General features: G+C 53.5%; 1 protein-coding gene and 2 long non-coding RNA genes across 4 annotated transcripts in view; all 3 read right to left on the bottom strand.

Annotated features, from left to right (window-relative positions):
• The window catches only part of LOC128813786 (uncharacterized), a 43,987-nt gene that overhangs the window by 20,197 nt on the left and 5,810 nt on the right, over nucleotides 1-17,980 (bottom strand). The gene's annotated exons all lie outside the window — the stretch shown is intronic.
• Nucleotides 1,964-5,396, bottom strand: LOC128813790 (uncharacterized). The gene is made up of 2 exons (XR_008439179.1): nucleotides 5,359-5,396; nucleotides 1,964-2,130 (listed from the first exon to the last, which is right to left on the bottom strand). It is a non-coding gene; the product is annotated as an uncharacterized LOC128813790 (long non-coding RNA).
• Nucleotides 12,112-13,101, bottom strand: LOC128813789 (uncharacterized). The gene is made up of 3 exons (XR_008439178.1): nucleotides 12,998-13,101; nucleotides 12,257-12,328; nucleotides 12,112-12,170 (listed from the first exon to the last, which is right to left on the bottom strand). It is a non-coding gene; the product is annotated as an uncharacterized LOC128813789 (long non-coding RNA).

The following is a 17,980-nucleotide window of genomic DNA, read 5'->3' as shown; positions in this document are numbered from 1 at the left end:
GCTGCATGCATCGGAGCTCCTGGCTGTTGGTGCTCGCTGGGACACGGCCCGGCCCGGCACCACGGGGAGTTACAAAGCGTCTTCAAGGAATCCCCATGTTATGGACAAATTCAATTGGGGAGGCTAATTATAGATAAATCAATTAACAAGAATTTATTAAGCAAGCGGTATTAAGCAAAAAACAGCGCTGGGCGGCCGGGGTGTTTCCACTCTGCCACGGCGCACCTTCCCCCTTTGACCTTTTTGTTTTTATAGTCCCCCCTTTTTTTCGGTTGACGTATTTTCTCTCGATGTACTCTGCGCCGGTGCAATTGGTTGCTAGGGGGTCCTTTTTCTCTCTGCCCTTGGTGGTCATGGGGATGAAGGCTCCTTATCTTCTTTGCCGGTTGTCCTTGGCCTAAAAGTTAGCTTGTATATAGTTAGTTACACAGTCTTCTGTGCTAGCTGCATTTGCACAATTCTTAAGCAGAATACTTGTTGTTTATCAAGCCCCCCCCTGCCTTTTTTCTCCTCTTTCTCTTCTCACAGTCTGAAATTCTCTATTCAGTTTAAATTCTTATCTTCTTTCAATGTTCGTTTTGATGAACAAAGACCTTTTTATTACAATCCCTCCTCTTTCTCTTTACCAATTTGTTCATTAAAACGCTTTAAGTCTTGGTGGCTTAAGACCAGGGTTTCATCTACTTCTGAGTCCCTGGGCAATGCTTCATACCTCTCCCTAATAAGCATTAGATGAGCTGCCTCTAGTCTTCCTTTTACAATGTCTATGATTTTATTAAAAATGCAAGGTCCAAAAGTCAAACCTAGTAACAACAATATCACAGGACCTGCAATTCCCCATATACAGAATTTCTCCTTGAGTGCCATACCATGGAACTTTGCATCCTTTAGGATACCATGAGACCTGTAAAAATTTATCTGGATGGGTAACAGCCCAGGCAGTTGCTATGGTTTCACAGCCCCAATATCCACACAGATATTCCCCAGGGTAATTACAATATCCCCTCCCAGGATTGGAACTAGGACACCAATAGATAGCGTGGAAGTCAGGTTTACTCCATCCCCACACAGAGTTCACCAAGTCCTCATTAGTAACTAAAAAAGTAGGAGCTACAGTGGTGGCATTTTGCTTAACATCTTTCCCTTGGTCTATTTTGGTCAGAGTCCAGTTAAATGGCTGGTGTGCATAGTCCCCTTGTACAGGCCAGGTACAACATATAACTAATATGTACAGAATTTGCCAGCAAGGGTGGAGTCCAAACTTCCCCAGAACTTGATTATCATTATTTCCCCCTTCCCACTGTTTGGTTTGACATGTTATTGCCAGGCTCACCTTTACCCTTGGGAGATCAGTATCCTTGAAGCAGTTCTTGAAATACCTTTGAATTGTCCCAGTTTGAGGGCTTTTTCCTCCACTGCTTCTTATCCCTCTGCCTCGCTCGCCGACCCGGTTGCTTCGAGCCGCGAGGTGTACCATCTTCTCGGCAGCAAGGATATTCTTCAGGAGGACCCTTACTCTGTTTTTGCTGCCTCTTTTTGAATGATTCCCAATTCTTATCCTTCACTTGCGGTGAATTACACTGAATTCCAGGTAAAGTCTTCTGGCAATTCCCTTTTATAATTTGAACAATTAGGAGAATTGATTCATTAGAGTGGTAACAACAATTTTCAGGCCTAGCCCCCTTAGTAAACACCTCCCACCACTCTTGGGATTCCCTTGGTAGGCTCCCGTTCTCTTCTCTAATCTCTAGGACTGACTTTGTCAGTTCTCTTTCTAATTGGTAACACCCTTTACAAATACCCCTAGGAGGGGTGCCTCTATAACTATGGACCCACCACCGTTCCTGGCAGATTTTACAAATATAGCATACAAAAGGGTAACAATCACAATCCTTATTTGTACAATAGACTCTAAAATCATCAGTTATAGGATATCAATAGTCCAATATCTCACTATACCAGCTGGTTTGTACAATTTTTACTGAGTCCATTAAGTCCGTTTAAATGTGACCTTAAGATCTCCGGGTTGGCTGGTTATTCTCCAGGGGTCTTCGGCAGCAGCAGCAGTAATCGGTCCCTTTATTCGGCTCGCATGTGTCCATCCCTTCTCGGCGGTTCTGACTGCAGTTTCTGTAGTAAGTAAAACAACATAGGGGCCTTCCCAGTTTGGGATTAGTAAGGTTTCTTTCCAGGTTTTTTATTAACACCTTATCACCTGGTTTTATATTATAAAAGGGCCTTTTTAAATCAGGAAGACTGAGAACCGGTGCATTTACTAATTCTGCCTTGAGGTCCTGTAGTTTTTCCTATCTTCCCGAGTCCACTTAAGCAAGCCTTCTTTTGTTAGTTTCTCATATAGGAATTTTACTTTCCCGCTAAATCCCTCTATCCATTGTCTACAGTACCCAAACAATCCTAACAGCTGTCTAACCTCCCGCTTTGTCCTTGGCCCTGGCATAGCTAAGATTCCCTTAACCCTTTCTGGGTCTAGTTTCTTCGTTCCTTGACTCAGTCTATGTCCGAGATACTTCACCTCTTTTCCCACAAATTGTAATTTGGATTTTGACACTTTGAGTCCTTTCAGGCTTAGAAAATTGAGTAATCTTATACTCTCTTCCCTGACAATTTCCTCTTCTTTCCCAGCTACTAACAAGTCATCTACATACTGAATCAGGACAGCCCCTTCTCTCAACTGAAAATCTGTAAGCAGCTGCTCCAGTGCCTGGCCAAATAAATTAGGGGACTCTGTAAACCCTTGTGGAAGTACCGTCCAACAGAGTTGTTGTTTCCTGTGGGTGTCTGGGTCTTCCCATTCAAAGGCAAAATAGTCCCTACAACTTTCTTTAAGGGGACATGCCCAAAATGCATCCTTTAAATCTATGACACTATACCACTGATTTTCGGGGCCTAACTGACTTAATAAAGTATGAGGGTTAGTTACTACAGGGAATCTTTCTACAGTCCTTTTGTTAATTTCTCGTAAATCATGTACCAAACGGTATTTCCCATCGGGTTTTTTTTAACAGGAAGGATGGGAGTATTAAAAGGGGACATGCAGGGTTCTAATAACCCTTGTGCTTTTAATCTTTCAATTTCAGGTTTGACCCCTTTCCTTCCTTCATTTGGAATTGGGTACTGCTTAACTCTAACTGGGACTTCAGGATTTCTTAATATTATCTCAAAAGGTTTTATGTCCAATCGGCCTGCTTTTTCTGGGGTATACCACACTTCAGGGTTAATTTTCTGTTCGTCCTCTACCCGAAGAGGACATAATTTAATATTTAGCTTCTTGTCATTTATGTTGATTCCAATTCCTAATTCAATCATCAAATCTCGTTCCAGTAAGTTATAGTCAGCCTCTGGAACTAACAACAGTGACCCTATACCTATTTTGGAGCTGGTTTCAAAAATCATGGCTTTGATTACAGGCACTTTAAAGGCTTCCCCTTTTGCCCCGACTACCTGTATTGTTTCTCTTGATAATTTACACCCTGAGGGAAGGGTTTGAACCGTTGATCTCTCAGCTCCTGAGTCCACAAGAAACTCATATTCTTGCTGCTGGGGACCAATTTTTAGTTTTACCAGGGGCTCTGTTTTTTCCTGGGTCCCCAGCAAATAGAGCCCCTGACCCCCTCAATCTTCCTTGAATTGCTTTTCATCTGCCAACCTTTTTCTGCATTCCCGCCGAAAATGCCCTCTCTTACCACAATAAAAGCAGCTTCCTTGTCCACTCTCCTTTTCTCTTCTCCCTTCTTCTACCTTCTGGCCCTTCGGCTTACTTCCCTGGAACTGACTAAGCGTTCCCCTCTGCCCTTCACGTACCACAGCCATCATCACTCTTGCTTGTTTCCTATGTCCTTCCTCCTCTCTCCGTACATACACTTTCTGAGCTTCCCGCAACAATTCATCCAGGCCTCTACCATGCCAATCCTCAATCTTTTCCAATTTTCTCCTAATATCAGGCCAGGCTCTGGCCACGAACTGGGTCTTTAACAACATCTGTCCTTCCGGAGTGTCAGGATTTACTCCGGAGTACAGCTGAAAAGATCTCTGGAGCCGTCCTAACCATTCCGTGGGGTCCTCATCTTTCTTTTGACTCTCACAAAAAGCTTTATTCACATTCTGCCCCTTAGGGACTGATTCTCTGATTCTCTGGATAAGAATTGTTCTTAAGTCTGCCATATGTGTCCTATGCAGGGGATCCTGCTTATCCCAATTAGGACGCTGTAAAGGCCATTTAGTATCTGCTTGGGGTCCTGCCTGATGGTCTCTATCCCAAATTCTCATACCGGCTGTCCTGATCATCCCTCGCTCCTCAGATGTGAATAAAATCCCCAGTATTGACTGCATTTCGTCCCACTTATACACGTTGGGCCCCAGAAACTGATCCACCCGCTCTGCAACTCCGAGGGGGTCTTCCAATAGATGTCCCATTTCTTTCTTGAACTCCCTCACATCTCCTGAATTAAGAGGTACCTCCACATAACCTATTCCTGGAATTTGGGCTGATTGTCCCTGCTGACCAGCATTAGGATTAGGGATCATTCCCAAAGCTACTTCCCTTAATGGATATAGAGCTTGCCTTTCCCTCTCGCTTTTCCCCCTTGTTAGGCTACGAGTAACACGATGATTTTCCTCAGGGACCGGTTCCAGGATTTCTACTTCCTGGTTTTCAAAATCCCCCCCTTGATCTAAATTGGGGTAGACTACTGGTGGTGCTGGTGGAGGTGGAGGAGGGGGAGGTATGTATGGTAGAGGGGGTGCAGTTGGAAACTCCTCAGGCTTTTTATTTTTCTTTTTTTTTTTTTCTCCCTGGGTGCTTAAGGCAAAAAGTTTTGCTCTTGTTTCCCCCACTATCCAGAGAGCAGCGTACTTGCTCTCTTCCATATCAAAAGGTTCTTTAGAATTTACATAAATGTTTAATGCCTGGCAAATCCAGTCCTCGAATCTTCCAAACACTGGCCAAAATAAATTATCACCACAGATTTGTTTCCCTCCCCATACTTCCATACAATAATGTATCATTTTTGCCCTATCCTTCCCTTTTCTTGAAGGGTATTCATCCCAAGATTTTATTATTAAACCTAACGGACTGTCAGGTGGTATCTGGGGAAACTTTACCGGAGTCCCCGTCCCCATGGAATCAGAGGGCTTGCTTTTCCTCTGTCCCATCTTCCAGGACACCTTCACACACACACACACACACACTCGCGGCCCCCTGTTCGTGGCCCAGCCCCTCTCGGGGTCTGGAAACCGCACTACTTAGAGGTCCACACTTGCCTCGTCCTAAAAGGACGTCTCGTACGTTATGTCCTGGGATCCCAACCCCAACCGAGCGGATCCCACTTTTATACTCACGCTGTCCTGCGTCTTCGCCCGGGCTTCATGCACAAAGATTACGGGGTTACCAGTATCCCTTTTGCTTAATACCGAATTTAGGTTCGTCGCTAAGGGCCCGAGAAGGAAAAGCCTGCACCAGGGCCGCTGAAAAGGCAGCGGGGCGCCTCCCTGATTAGGAATTCCTGCCCGGTTGCCCTTATCCGAGTCACGGCACCAAATTTGTTATGGACAAATTCAATTGGGTAGGCTAATTATAGATAAATCAATTAACAAGAATTTATTAAGCAAGCGGTATTAAGCAAAAAACAGTGCTGGGCGGCCGGGGAGTTTCCACTCTGCCACGGCGCACCTTCCCCCTTTGACCTTTTTGTTTTTATAGTCCCCCCTTTTTTTCGGTTGACGTATTTTCTCTCGATGTACTCTGCGCCGGTGCAATTGGTTGCTAGGGGGTCCTTTTTCTCTCTGCCCTTGGTGGTCATGGGGATGAAGGCTCCTTATCTTCTTTGCCGGTTGTCCTTGGCCTAAAAGTTAGCTTGTATATAGTTAGTTACACAGTCTTCTGTGCTAGCTGCATTTGCACAATTCTTAAGCAGAATACTTGTTGTTTATCAAGCCCCCCCCCCCTTTTTTCTCCTCTTTCTCTTCTCACAGTCTGAAATTCTCTATTCAGTTTAAATTCTTATCTTCTTTCAAAGTTCGTTTTGATGAACAAAGACCTTTTTATTACACCCACACGTTAAAGCACACGATTCAGCCTGGGATTTTAAGTTGTTTGTCAACTTAAAGAGGGCCTAAACAAGTCTGCAAGAGGCCTAAACAAGTCTCCTATGAATTCTCTCCGTGGCAAGTTCAGTTCCGTCCCCGAATGCCCCTCAGCGTTCCCAAGGCAGTGGCAGGAGCCAGGCGCTCAGCCGGAGCCCCGCTGGGCGGGAAGAGCGCGACACAGAGCGAGCCCTTGGTGCCCGGGATGGCCACAGGCCCGGGAGAGCCGGGCGGGCAGCGCCAGGGCCCTGCTCAGGGCTCCCCAGGCTCCTGTGGCATCGGTTCCGTCCCCTCGGGCGCTGAGCGGTGCCCGGTCCCGCCGCTCTGCCTGCGGGGCTGCCTGTGCCCGGCTCCGCTGGAGGCAGGGCCGGGGCTGCGGCCCCTGGGCTCGGGGTGCCGCCTGCCCGGAGCTCAGCACCGCCCGTGCCGTGCCCGTGCAGCGCGACCCGGCGGGGCAGCTCCGCCTCGCCCCCTCGCCACAGCCGTCCCGGCAGGGCGGCTGCCCCTGGGCCGCGGCAGCCCCGAGCCGGACGGGCCCGGGAGGGCCAAGCAGGGAAGCCGGGAGGGCTCCGGCCCCTGCGTGCCTCAAAAGAGACTCCAGCCCCACTGCCTGCAGCAGGAGGGACGCAAAGCACCGGCACGCTTATGAGAGTCCGCAGCCCTCTCCACATCTGAAATGAGACCCCAAAACCCCGTCACGGGCCTCAGCAGAGACCCCCAGCACCCTGCACACCGTGGGAGACATCCCAAGCCCCCTGCGTGCCTCACACAGGATTCCAAATCCCTTGCATGACTTACAGTGGACCCCCAGAGTCCTCCATGCCTCAGAGAGAACCTAAAATATCCCTGTGTGTCTCACAAGGGACCCTAGTCCCTCGTGCACCCTTTGGGGGACTCCAAAGCCCCCACGTGCCTTATGGGGAAGCCCAGGCCAGCTAGGCCAAGTGTTTTGACCTGGAAATCAAGTGTGATTGCAGCTGGCTTGTTGTGCCTCTGGGGCTGTTCATCAGCCCCATCAGGCCCCGAGGCCACACAGCCCTTCCCTTCCCTTCTGGCCCCCGCCCAGAGGAGCAGACCCTGTGCAGCACCCTGGATTGCTGATGGCCCATCAATTAGGTCCTATCAAGTGTGTGTTAATTAGGGAGGAGCTTTGTTTTGCCTGCTGGCATTGCAGGTCAGGCTGTGTCCCTGGAGATGTTCTTGATGGCTTCCCTCTTTTCCTGGGCATGCCACTGGAGGAGCTCCAGGCCCAGATGATCCCACAGAAGGAAATGTGCCCTCAGCCCAGGGACACTCAGCATGGGCTCCCCCAGCCCCTCGGGGCCCCGCCGCTGCTCACAGCAGCCCCTGCCTGGCTCCTGCCTGCCCTCACCGTGGGCATCCACGGCTGCTCCTGGGCATGGAGCTCAGCCAGTGCTGGTGCTGGCTGGGCTTTGCTGGTGGTACCACCCGGACACGGGGGTGACAGCTCCATCTCTTTATTGCAACCGAAGTGGGGGCCATCACCTACTCTGGCAGGGGCGGGGGGTTACCTTCAATAGCGTTTAGGGGGCAGGGCCAGGGAGCTTAGGGGCAGAGGAGGGACCATGTTGGTCTCAGTTGGGGCTGGAGGGTGCTGGGCTGGTACCGGGGTCTTTAGAAGAACTGGGGAATGGGCTGGGACGGGACAGAGGGAGATCAAAAACGGGTGAAGGCAGCTTGGGGATACCCATGGGGAGAGGAAGTGGCAGTGGGATCTACAGGGTCTTTGGAGATTTCCTCGTAGACAGATCTACTGGTGTCCTCTTCTCAGAACTCCAGAAAGGGCTGACCAGGCCCTTATTACTGCTGGAGGTGCTCCACAAGCAGTCTGGGTGTGAGGGGAAGCCACTGCTTTCATTACCTGTCCAGAGCTGCGACTATGGAAAGAGAGGAGAGCCTGAGGCCACCAGCTGCCAGTGGCACACTGGGACCCTCCTACACAGCAGGGCCCAGAGCTGGCAAGGCTCCCCAGCCCAGCTGGAGCTGCTGGCACACCTTGGCCCAGCTGGACAGCTGCCCCCCAAGGCCCCGGCGAGCAGGGCACGGCTCTGGGCAGGCTCCCTGGCCAGGAGCGGGCCCCAGAGCGCGACTGCCTTGCAAGGGCAATCTCATCCCTGCTCTTTCTCCTCCCCACCTTGCCTCACCTCTGCCCTGTGCCCCTGGGGCTGCTCTTGGCCAGGCAGCCTCAGTGGGAGCCAGCAGTGGCTGCAGCCCCAGCGGGCCCCCCAGGACAAGGCCCAGCAATTAAGAGGCCAATGAAAGCACTGAGCAGCAGCAGAACCCTCAGCAGAGTTTTTTGGACAACCACAGACTGGCCACAACTCCACTGCAGACTCTCTGGGAACCTTTCCTGTCTATAAGAGACTTCAAAATAAGCTGTTTGAGGGAAAAAGCAACAAAGCACTCACCATTTTCTCTTCCAGGAATACCAGATTCTAAAGCAGCACAACATGAAGACAAGCTTCAAAAGAAGCATGCCTGCCATTAACTCTAGCGAGTAGCCTGTTCCATGACAGAAACCCCTTCCGATGCCCTTCTGGGAATCTGGAAGAGGTGCTGTGGTGCTGGCTGCATCTGTGGGAGCAACGGGGAGCGTGAGCCCGCGCTGTGCTGCACTGCTGAGCTGGCAGCACGGTGCATACGGCCAAACCCTTCTCTGAGCAGCCCCTGCCAGCCCTGGCCCTCCCTGCCCTGGGACAGCTCCCCCAGCCCCAGGGGACAGAGTCAGGCCCTGTCAGGAGCCAGTGCAGCCCCTGCCCAGTCAGGAGCCAGGGCTGGCTCTGGCCCTGGGCTCGCAGCAGGGCTCCCTCTCGGGGCTGCTCCCGTGCCTTGGGCCTCTGGGCACTCAGGGCCAGCTCCGGGAGCAGCTGCAGCGGGAAGGGCGTTGGTGCGCGAGTCCCGATTCCCCGGGGCTGTGAACGAGCTCCAGAGGCCTGGAAGCCGAGGCGCCTCCAGCTTTGGCTGCTGCCGGGCCGTGCAAGGGCAGGGCCTGGGGGAAGAGCTGCTGCCACACAGCCCCGCTGAGGGCTGAGCCCGGCTGAGCCCGGCACAGCAATTACCTCCTGTGCCTGTGCCTGCGCCTGGCATCGCCTTCCTCCCTGCAGCAGAGCTTGCCACTGAGCCACTGCTTCCTCCGGGATGTGCCTCCTTCTGCAGGGATGTTTGGTCCATCACTTGAAAAAGGAAGAGGCACAGCTGGATCAGATGGAAACATTCCCCATTGGAGAGGTGGCATCTTCTGGAGGCAATGCTTGTCAAAGTCACAGGTAAAGATCAGGAGAATGCCCAGGCTGTGGGGGCCAGAGAACTCCCTTGTGCAAACAGCTGCATCTCCTCATCTGCTCAGAGACTGGGAAATTGCAGGGGATCTCAGGGTGTGCATAACTCGTGGTGCAGTTTGGGCTCCCTGTCAGCTGCTGCCAAATGCCTTCTTGCAGAGGCTGGGGAGAAGCTGCAGCCAGGCCAGGCTGGGAAACAGCCCTGCAGGCCGTGAAAGCAGTAGCGGGACAGCCAGGCTGCCATGGATCTCTTCCCGCTGTGCCGGGCACGGCGTGTCCAGATGTGCAAGGAAATCCCCCAGCTGCTGAGTCCCAGAGAAGGCTGAGGGGAATGTACCCACCTTGTCCTCCCTGTGCTTCCTTCTGTGATTGTCTCAGGAATTCGTTTGACTCATGAGACTTTGTGGCTGCAGTATCTTGGGTCTTTCCTTTTGGAGGACCTTAAGAGAAAGAGAGAGAGTTGTTCCATTTCCCAGGAATGGATCCCACAAAACCAGTGCACAGCCTGTGGGGTCAGCAGGGGCACACTACTCACCCCTGCGACGGGAGGTCTGTTGGTGCGCAGCATCCAGCCCAGGAGCTGGAGAAGTCCTCCCTGCAGACACACCTGTAACCCAAAAGCCACAGGAGCTTCTGTCATCTCTGCAGATCTGCACGAGCAGCACTGAGCCGCAGGAGCGCTGAGGGGATGGTGCAGGGCGAGGGCACACACGTGCGTGGTTCTGTCCTGGCACCTGCAGCGATGCCCCCCTGGCCGAGCTTTGGGCTCTGAGCTGGCAGCTCTCCCAGGGGGAAAGGCCTTGACCTACCCTCAGCATCTCCCAGAGGGTCAGTACTGGGTATGGGTTGGGAAGCTGCACCACCTTCAGCAACAGGTTCAGCTGCAAAGAAAGGCAGGACAGAACAGCTCCCGTGGCGCTGTAGGAGATCCTCAGGCTGCACCCAAGGCTCAGCCCGGGGGCGCAGCCCTGAGCCCGGCCCCTTCCCTCTCTGCTCTCCTCTGTGGCTGCACAGAGCACACGGAAGGACACACTGGCATTGCACATGGGAGGAAGATGGACAGCCAAATGCTCCTTCCTCCCACTGATAGCGATCCTGTGGGATCGCTCCGGGCTCCAGAAGGGAGCAGGGCAAGGCTTCCAGTTTCCTTCAAACTTAAGATGATGTTAAGGGAAATGGCTCATGAGTGAGCTCTTGTCACATTGACTCTGGTTATTCTCTCAGGAAAGGCACACTGAAAACTTGCCTCCAACATCCTCCAAGATCTTCAAACCATCATTCATCAGGACTTCCAAATAATCCAAGTCATGATCCCAGTCTAGAAGGGAGCACAGACCAGAACCATTTCTATGGTGTGCTGGAGTCCCCCTCTGCCTCAGGGAACTGGGTACTGCAAGGGGGTTGTGTACGGCTGTGGGAACCAGATGCAAATCGATATGACCAAAGCTGCACAGGGGCCTGGGGAGCTCTGGGCTGGCTCCTGGTCCTCTCCACACTCTTTCCCTGCCCTGGCAACATCCCTGGAGGGGGAGCGGGAGCAGCCCAGGGTGCTGGGGGCGTTCTTCCTCCCACAGAGGAAATCCTCCCTAAAGGCCAAGGGTAGACTGCGGCAGGCAGTGCAACAACTGTCCCTCCCTCCCTCTGTCCCTCCTGCTCTCCTTCTGCTGGGACACTTCCCAGAGCCCCGGGGACATAGCCAGGTCCTCACAGGACACACTGGAGCCTTGCTCCTGCCCTCTGCCCTTTCCCCACCATGGTCACCCTGTGCAGTCTCTCCCAGGTTTCGCGATGTGTCTCCCACAGAGGGACCCCAACAGGACTGCTCAGTACCCGAGTGCCCTGAGCCTGCTCAGGATAATTCCCCTGGGCTGTGCCGCTCTTGTCTGGGCTGTGCCTGCACTGCCAAGCAGCAGAGAGGGCAGCTCAAGCCTCAGCAGGGCTCAGGCCCAGAGACACAGCAGTTACCTCCAGTGACTGTGCCTGGCATCGCCTCCCTTCCTGCAGCAGAGGCTGCCAATGAGCTACTGGTTCCTCCGGGAAACTCAGCCTTTAGCACAGCCTCTCCTTCCATCTCTGGAGAAAGGAAGAGGCACAGCTGGATCAGGGGGGCTGTTCCTCACTGGGGAGGGGGCATCTTCAGGAGGCAAGGCTTGTCAAAGACATTGATATGGATCAGGAAATGTCCCAAGCTCTTGTCACTGGGCCAGAGCACTCCCTTGTCAGTAGCACACCCTTGCAATGAGCTGCGCCTCCTGATCTGCTCAGACACTGGGAAATTGCAGGGGATCCCAAAATGTGCATGGCCCGTGATGCAGTTTGGCCACCCTGTCAGCTGGTGCCAAATGCAGAGGCTGGGGACTGGGAAACAGCCCTGCAAGGTGTGAAAGCAACAGTGGGGCCGCAAGGCTGCCATGGGTTCCTTCCCACTGTTCCGCGCACAGCATGTTCAGATGTGCAGGGAAAGCCCCCAGCTGCTGAGTCCCAGGGGAAGGCTGAGGGAAATGCTCTCACCATGCTCTTTGTGCAGTTTCTCCACTATTTGTTTCAGGATGTTGTTTGACTCAAGTGATTCCTTCTCTCCTCTAGGTTTGTTCTTCCCTCTCAGAGGACCTTAACAGAAAGTAGTTCCATTTCTCAGGACTGGATGCCACAAAACCAGTGCACAGCTTGTGGGGTCAGCAGGGACACACTACTCACCCCTGCGAAGGGAGCCAGGCTTGCGTGGAGCAATCAGCAAAGGGGCAGGAAAATTCCTCCCTGCAGACACAGCTGTAATTGAACAGCCAGAGAAGCTTCTGTCACCTGTCCTGGCAGGCTGTCAGCAATTATTCCTTGGTGGGACAGTGGGAACATACCTGCAGGAGGCTCCAAGGGCTTCAGAACTTCATTCAGCCAAGCTAATGGAGGAGCCTTCCCATCAACCTCATCTAGAACGGAGCACAGATGAGAACATTTTTCAGGGTGTGCTGGCATCCCCTTCTGCCTCTGAGAAATGGGCACTGCAAGGCAGTTGGGTAAGGCCGTGGCAGCCAGATGTCAATGGACATGGCCAAAGCTGCACAGGGGCCTGGGGAACTCTGGGCTGGCTCCTGGTCACTCTCCACACTCTTTCCCTGCCCTGTGCAACATCCCTGGAAGGGCAGCTGGAGCAGCCCACGGCCCAATGGGAGTCTCTCACTCTCATGCAGAGGAAATCCTCCCTAAAGGCCAGGGGAAGACTGCAGCAGGCAGTGCCACAACTGTCCCTCCCTCCCTCCCTCCCTCCCTCCCTCTGTCCCTCCTGCCCTCCTTCTGCTAGGACACCTCCCCCAGCCCACGGGCCCATAGCCAGTCCCTCTCAGGACACACTGGAGCCTTGCTCTCGCCCTCTGCCCTTTCCCCACCATGGTCACCCTGTGCAGTCTCTCCCAGGTTTCGGGATGTGTCTCCCACAGAGGGAACCCAGCAGGACTGCTCAGTACCCGAGTGCCCTGAGCCTGCTCAGGATAATTCCTCTTGGCTGTGCCGATCTTTTCCGGGCTGTGCCCGCACTGCCAAGCAGCAGAGAGGGCAGCTCAAGCCTCAGCAGGGCTCAGGCCCAGAGGCACAGCAATTACCTCCAGTGACTGTGCCTGGCATCGCCTCCCTTCCTGCAGCAGAGGCTGGCACAGAATCACTGCTTCCTCTGGGAAATGCTTCCTTCTGCACAGCCTCTCCTTCCATCTCTGGAGAATGGAAAAGAGACAGCTGGATCAGATGGAAACATTCCCTTTTGGGAATGGGGAAAGTGACAGCTTCAGGAGGCGATACTTGTGAAAGGCATGGGTAAGGATCGAAAAACACTCAGGATTTTGGGACAGTCGGATGCTGGTCCCTTCTCCAAACAGCCCCTAAACCTGATCTACCCAAAGACTGGGAAATTGCAGGGGATCTCAGGGTGTGCACGGCCCACGGTGCAGTTTGGGCTCCCTGTCAGCTGCTGCCAAATGCCTTCCTGCAGCGGCTGGGGAGAAGCTGCAGCCAGGCCAGGCTGGGAAACAGCCCTGCAGGCCGTGAAAGCAGCAGCGGGGCAGCCAGGCTGCCATGGATCCCTTCCCGCTGTGCCAGGCACGGCGTGTCCAGATGTGGAAGGAATGCCCCCGGCTGCTGAGTCCCAGGGGAAGGCTGAGGGAAATGCTCTCACCATGCTCTTTGTGCAGTTTCTCCACTATTTGTTTCAGGATGTTGTTTGACTCAAGCGATTCCTTCTCTCCTCTAGGTTTGTTCTTCCCTCTCAGAGGACCTTAACAGAAAGTAGTTCCATTTCCCAGGACTGGATGCCACAAAACCAGTGCACAGCCTGTGGGGTCAGCAGGGACACACCACTCACCCTTGTGATGGGAGCTGGGCTTGTGTGCAACTTCCACCAAAGGTCCTGGGAATGTCCTCTCTGCCGACACACCTGTAACAAAACAGCCACAGGAGCTTCTGTCATCTCTGCAGATCTGCACGGGCAGCACTGAGCTGCAGGAGCGCTGAGGGGACGGTGCAGGGCGAGGGCACACACGTGCATGGTTCTGTCCTGGCACCTGCAGCGATGCCCCCCTGGCCGAGCTTTGGGCTCTGAGCTGGCAGCTCTCCCAGGGGGAAAGGCCTTGACCTACCCTCAGCATCTCCCAGAGGGTCAGTACTGGGTATGGGTTGGGAAGCTGCACCACCTTCAGCAACAGGTTCAGCTGCAAAGAAAGGCAGGACAGAACAGCTCCCGTGGCGCTGTAGGAGATCCTCAGGCTGCACCCAAGGCTTAGCCCGGGGGTGCAGCCCTGAGCCCGGCCCCTTCCCTCTCTGCTCTCCTCCGTGGCTGCACAGAGCACACGGAAGGACACACTGGCATTGCACATGGGAGGAAGATGGACAGCCAAATGCTCCTTCCTCCCACTGACAGCGATCCTGTGGGATCGCTCTGGGCTCCAGAAGGGAGCAGGGCAAGGCTTCCAGTTTCCTTCAAACTTAAGATGATGTTAAGGGAAATGGCTCATGAGTGAGCTCTTGTCACATTGACTCTGGTTATTCTCTCAGGAAAGGCACAATGAAAACTTGCCTCCAACATCCTCCAAGAACTTCAAGTCATCATTCATCAGGACTTCCAAATAATCCAAGTCATGATCCCAGTCTAGAAGGGAGCACAGATCAGAACCATTTCCATGGTGTACTGGGATCCCCTTCTGTCTTTGGGAGCGGGGCACTGCAAGGCAGTTGGGTAAGGCCGTGGCAGCCAGATGTGAAAGGACACGGCCAAAGCTGCACAGGGGCCTGGGGAGCTCTGTGCTGGCTCCTGGTCACTCTCCATCCTCCTTGCAGGCCCTGTGCAACATCCCTGGCAGGGAGGGTGGAGCAGCCCAGGGCCCATTGGGACTCTCTCCCTCCCACAGCGGAAACCCTCCCTAAAGCCCAGGGGAAAACCATCCCCCAGCGCTTCCCGGCAAGCAGGGAGCGCTCTCCTGGGAAAGGGGAGCCAGGCTGCCGGCTCACCTGCTCCCCGCGCTTGCAACGGAGCAGCCTGGGCAGCCCTGGCAGGCAGGGCCACGGCCAGGAGGAGCGGGAGGAAGAGGCGTAGAGCAAGGGCCATGGTGCCTCGCCCTCTGCCAGTCCCGCAGCTCTTGCTGCCACTGCTGTCCTGACACCGCTGTGCCAATGTCAGCACCACTGCTGCCACCGCCGCTGCTGCTGCAACAGTTGTGCTCAAGGGCTGACTGCTCGGTCCTTGTGGTGCTGTGCAGCCACGGGGCTCTGGCACCTCTGTGACCTCAGAGCCTGCTGTGACCTCAGCCTGCTGTGACCCCAGAGCCTGCTGTGACCTCATGGCATTGGCTGTACCCCCAGAGTGTACCCCCATCTGTACAAATGGACTGCTCTGATTGTAAATGTTTTGCTTCATCCAAGGGCCATTGCTCAGCAAAACCTTTATTTTGCCTGCTGACATTGCTGGTCAGACTGTGTGCCTGGAGACACTCTTGATTGTTACGGTACAAATTTATTTTATTGTTTCCTTGTTAGGTGGTTTGTTCTGTTGTACCCCAATTTTCACCCTGAGTTTGCTTACCCCCGGGTTTTACCCTCCCTCAAAGCTGACCCTCATGCCATTCCCCGCCTCTTGTTCAGCTCTTTCCTTGCCTGTCATAGCAACCCAGTCCCTTGGTCCCCGAACCTTCCCTGCCACTTTCACATGGGGCCAATCCCTGATTGCAACACCCCTTTGGAATTCCCCTATTCCTCGAAGCCCCACTGGCCCATGTGGCCCATCCCCTCCACCCTCCTACCCCAACTGGCTCCAGACACTTGGTGTAATCCCCCCACTCCTCCCCTGAGGATTCCCTGTTGGTTAGCTGTTTGTATGCGCCCCCTGACTTGTATCTTGCACAGGAGTGCCCGGGGCTCTTTGTTTCTGTTCTTTTCACCTGAAATAAACCCTTTCTTGTGGAACCTCAAGACGGAGAGCTGCCTCCTCTCTCCTCTGCCTGGTCCCTGTTGTGGCTTGTTTCTGGCACCTTCCAGCAAGTGGCTCTAAAGGTTCTGCCTCTGGTAAATCCCCCTGCCGAGGCAGTTCCGCACTCCTGGTGTGGCGCAGGCGTTCTAAGAACGAGCCCGGGTTCTGACAGTCACTTCACTAATCTACCGAATGTCCCTTCTGAAGAATGCCTCCTCTGCTGCTCTGCCACCTCACACACCAGAGCGTGATTCACATACTGCAGCCCAGAGTTAGGTTTTTGCAGCATTGAAATGGATGTGGTCAGCAGGATTGCTGGGGATAAATCGCTACAGAACTGAACTAAAAATGGGGGCACCATCCCAGGCTGGACTTAAATAGGCACAGGAATTTTGGAAAGATGAGGATGTTCTAGATGTATATGATAATCTGTGCAAAGAAGATTGTTGTATATTTTATTGTCATGTACTGTTAAGATATACTCTTATAAGAAGTTTTAAAATGCACATGCCAGTGACAGGGATTGCAACACAATGTCAAAACCACCTGGACAAGGGAGGGAGAACTTAATTTACAATCAAATGAACGTGGCCAGCCCAGAGATGGATCGTCCATCAAGGCGGTCTGAGGAACACCCGGGACGAAGAATACGCGATAAATATCTGAGATTGAGATAGCCGGAGCCATCGGGGAGATACGGGGAGATACGTCTCAATGCCGAATTCCGGGAACGCGATCATGGGTGCTCATCACTCTCCGGACGTGTTTTGTTCAACTTGCCACAGAGAAAGAACTCCACCTGAATATGTGCAGTCCAAAAAGGAAGAAAAGGGACTCTGCCTCGGGCAAGAAAAACCGTATAAAAATTGCTCAGGCAGGACAGTCGGCGTGAAGCATAGGGGACCCTCTGCTGTAGCGGTCAAGCCTGTGTCTCACCCAGCGCCGATACCCGGGCTCGGCCCTGACCTTTTTTTGGATAGTGGCTTTTCATTGTTATTCTCTAAATTTTTATTTGGACCAATTAATACTTTTTCTTTAATTAAGAAATTGGAGCATTAATTTATCGCAAGGACAAGATAGCAGAGAGCAATGTAAAAATCGGCTGAAAATAAAAGGAGGAAATGCTAAAGGAGTTATTTGTGCACATTTGGGGGTTTGTTTTTCTTGGGTGCAGAGCAAAATCAAAAGCTCCTAAATGCCCAAAAGATTGGAAATGTGGAATGTCCTCCATAGCAGAGTGTCAGACCTCTGGATCCCTAGAACAATTTTATCATGGTGGAACAGTGGCAGCTTGAGCTGGTGCCTCTGGAGGACCCTGAACAAAGAACCTCTGGGCTTTTATACCCTCCCAGCTGAAGTGGGATAGTCGGGGTCTTCCTGCTGTGTCCGAGTGCCCGGTCACTGGCTGGCACCGCAGGTCCCCAGGTCCTCTGCTGAGCCATCCCTCTCCTACAGTCAAGTTCAGTCTGTCACATTTGGCTTTTCTCTCTGACCCACCACCAGGACCACAAGAGCACATCGTCCTGAGGATGTAAAAATGCCTGTTCTTGCTGGAACATTGCTGTTGCGTGACAGCCCTGCAGGCAGAGCGGGCAGCTGTAGGGATGTTGACTCGTTTCCCTGGTGCCAGCCATGCTGCATGCATCGGAGCTCCTGGCTGTTGGTGCTCGCTGGGACACGGCCCGGCCCGGCACCACGGGGAGTTACAAAGCGTCTTCAAGGAATCCCCACACGTTAAAGCACATGATTCAGCCTGGGATTTTAAGTTGTTTGTCAACTTAAAGAGGGCCTAAACAAGTCTGCCAGAGGCCTAAACAAGTCTCCTATGAAATCTCTCCGTGGCAAGTTCAGTTCCGTCCCCGAATGCCCCTCAGCGTTCCCAAGGCAGTGGCAGGAGCCGGGCGCTCAGCTTAGAGCGCGACACAGAGCGAGCCCTTGGTGCCCGGGATGGCCACAGGCCCGAGAGAGCCGGGCGGGCAGCGCCAGGGCCCTGCTCAGGGCTCCCCAGGCTCCTGTGGCATCGGTTCCGTCCCCTCGGGCGCTGAGCGGTGCCCGGTCCCGCCGCTCTGCCTGCGGGGCTGCCTGTGCCCGGCTCCGCTGGAGGCAGGGCCCGGGAGGGCCAAGCAGGGAAGCC

Source organism: Vidua macroura, chromosome 13 (assembly GCF_024509145.1).
Source record: "Vidua macroura isolate BioBank_ID:100142 chromosome 13, ASM2450914v1, whole genome shotgun sequence".
Classification (NCBI taxonomy): Eukaryota; Metazoa; Chordata; class Aves; order Passeriformes; family Viduidae; genus Vidua; species Vidua macroura.
The sequence above is the reverse complement of the archived record's forward strand: the minus strand, read 5'-3'. Positions and strand labels throughout refer to the sequence as shown.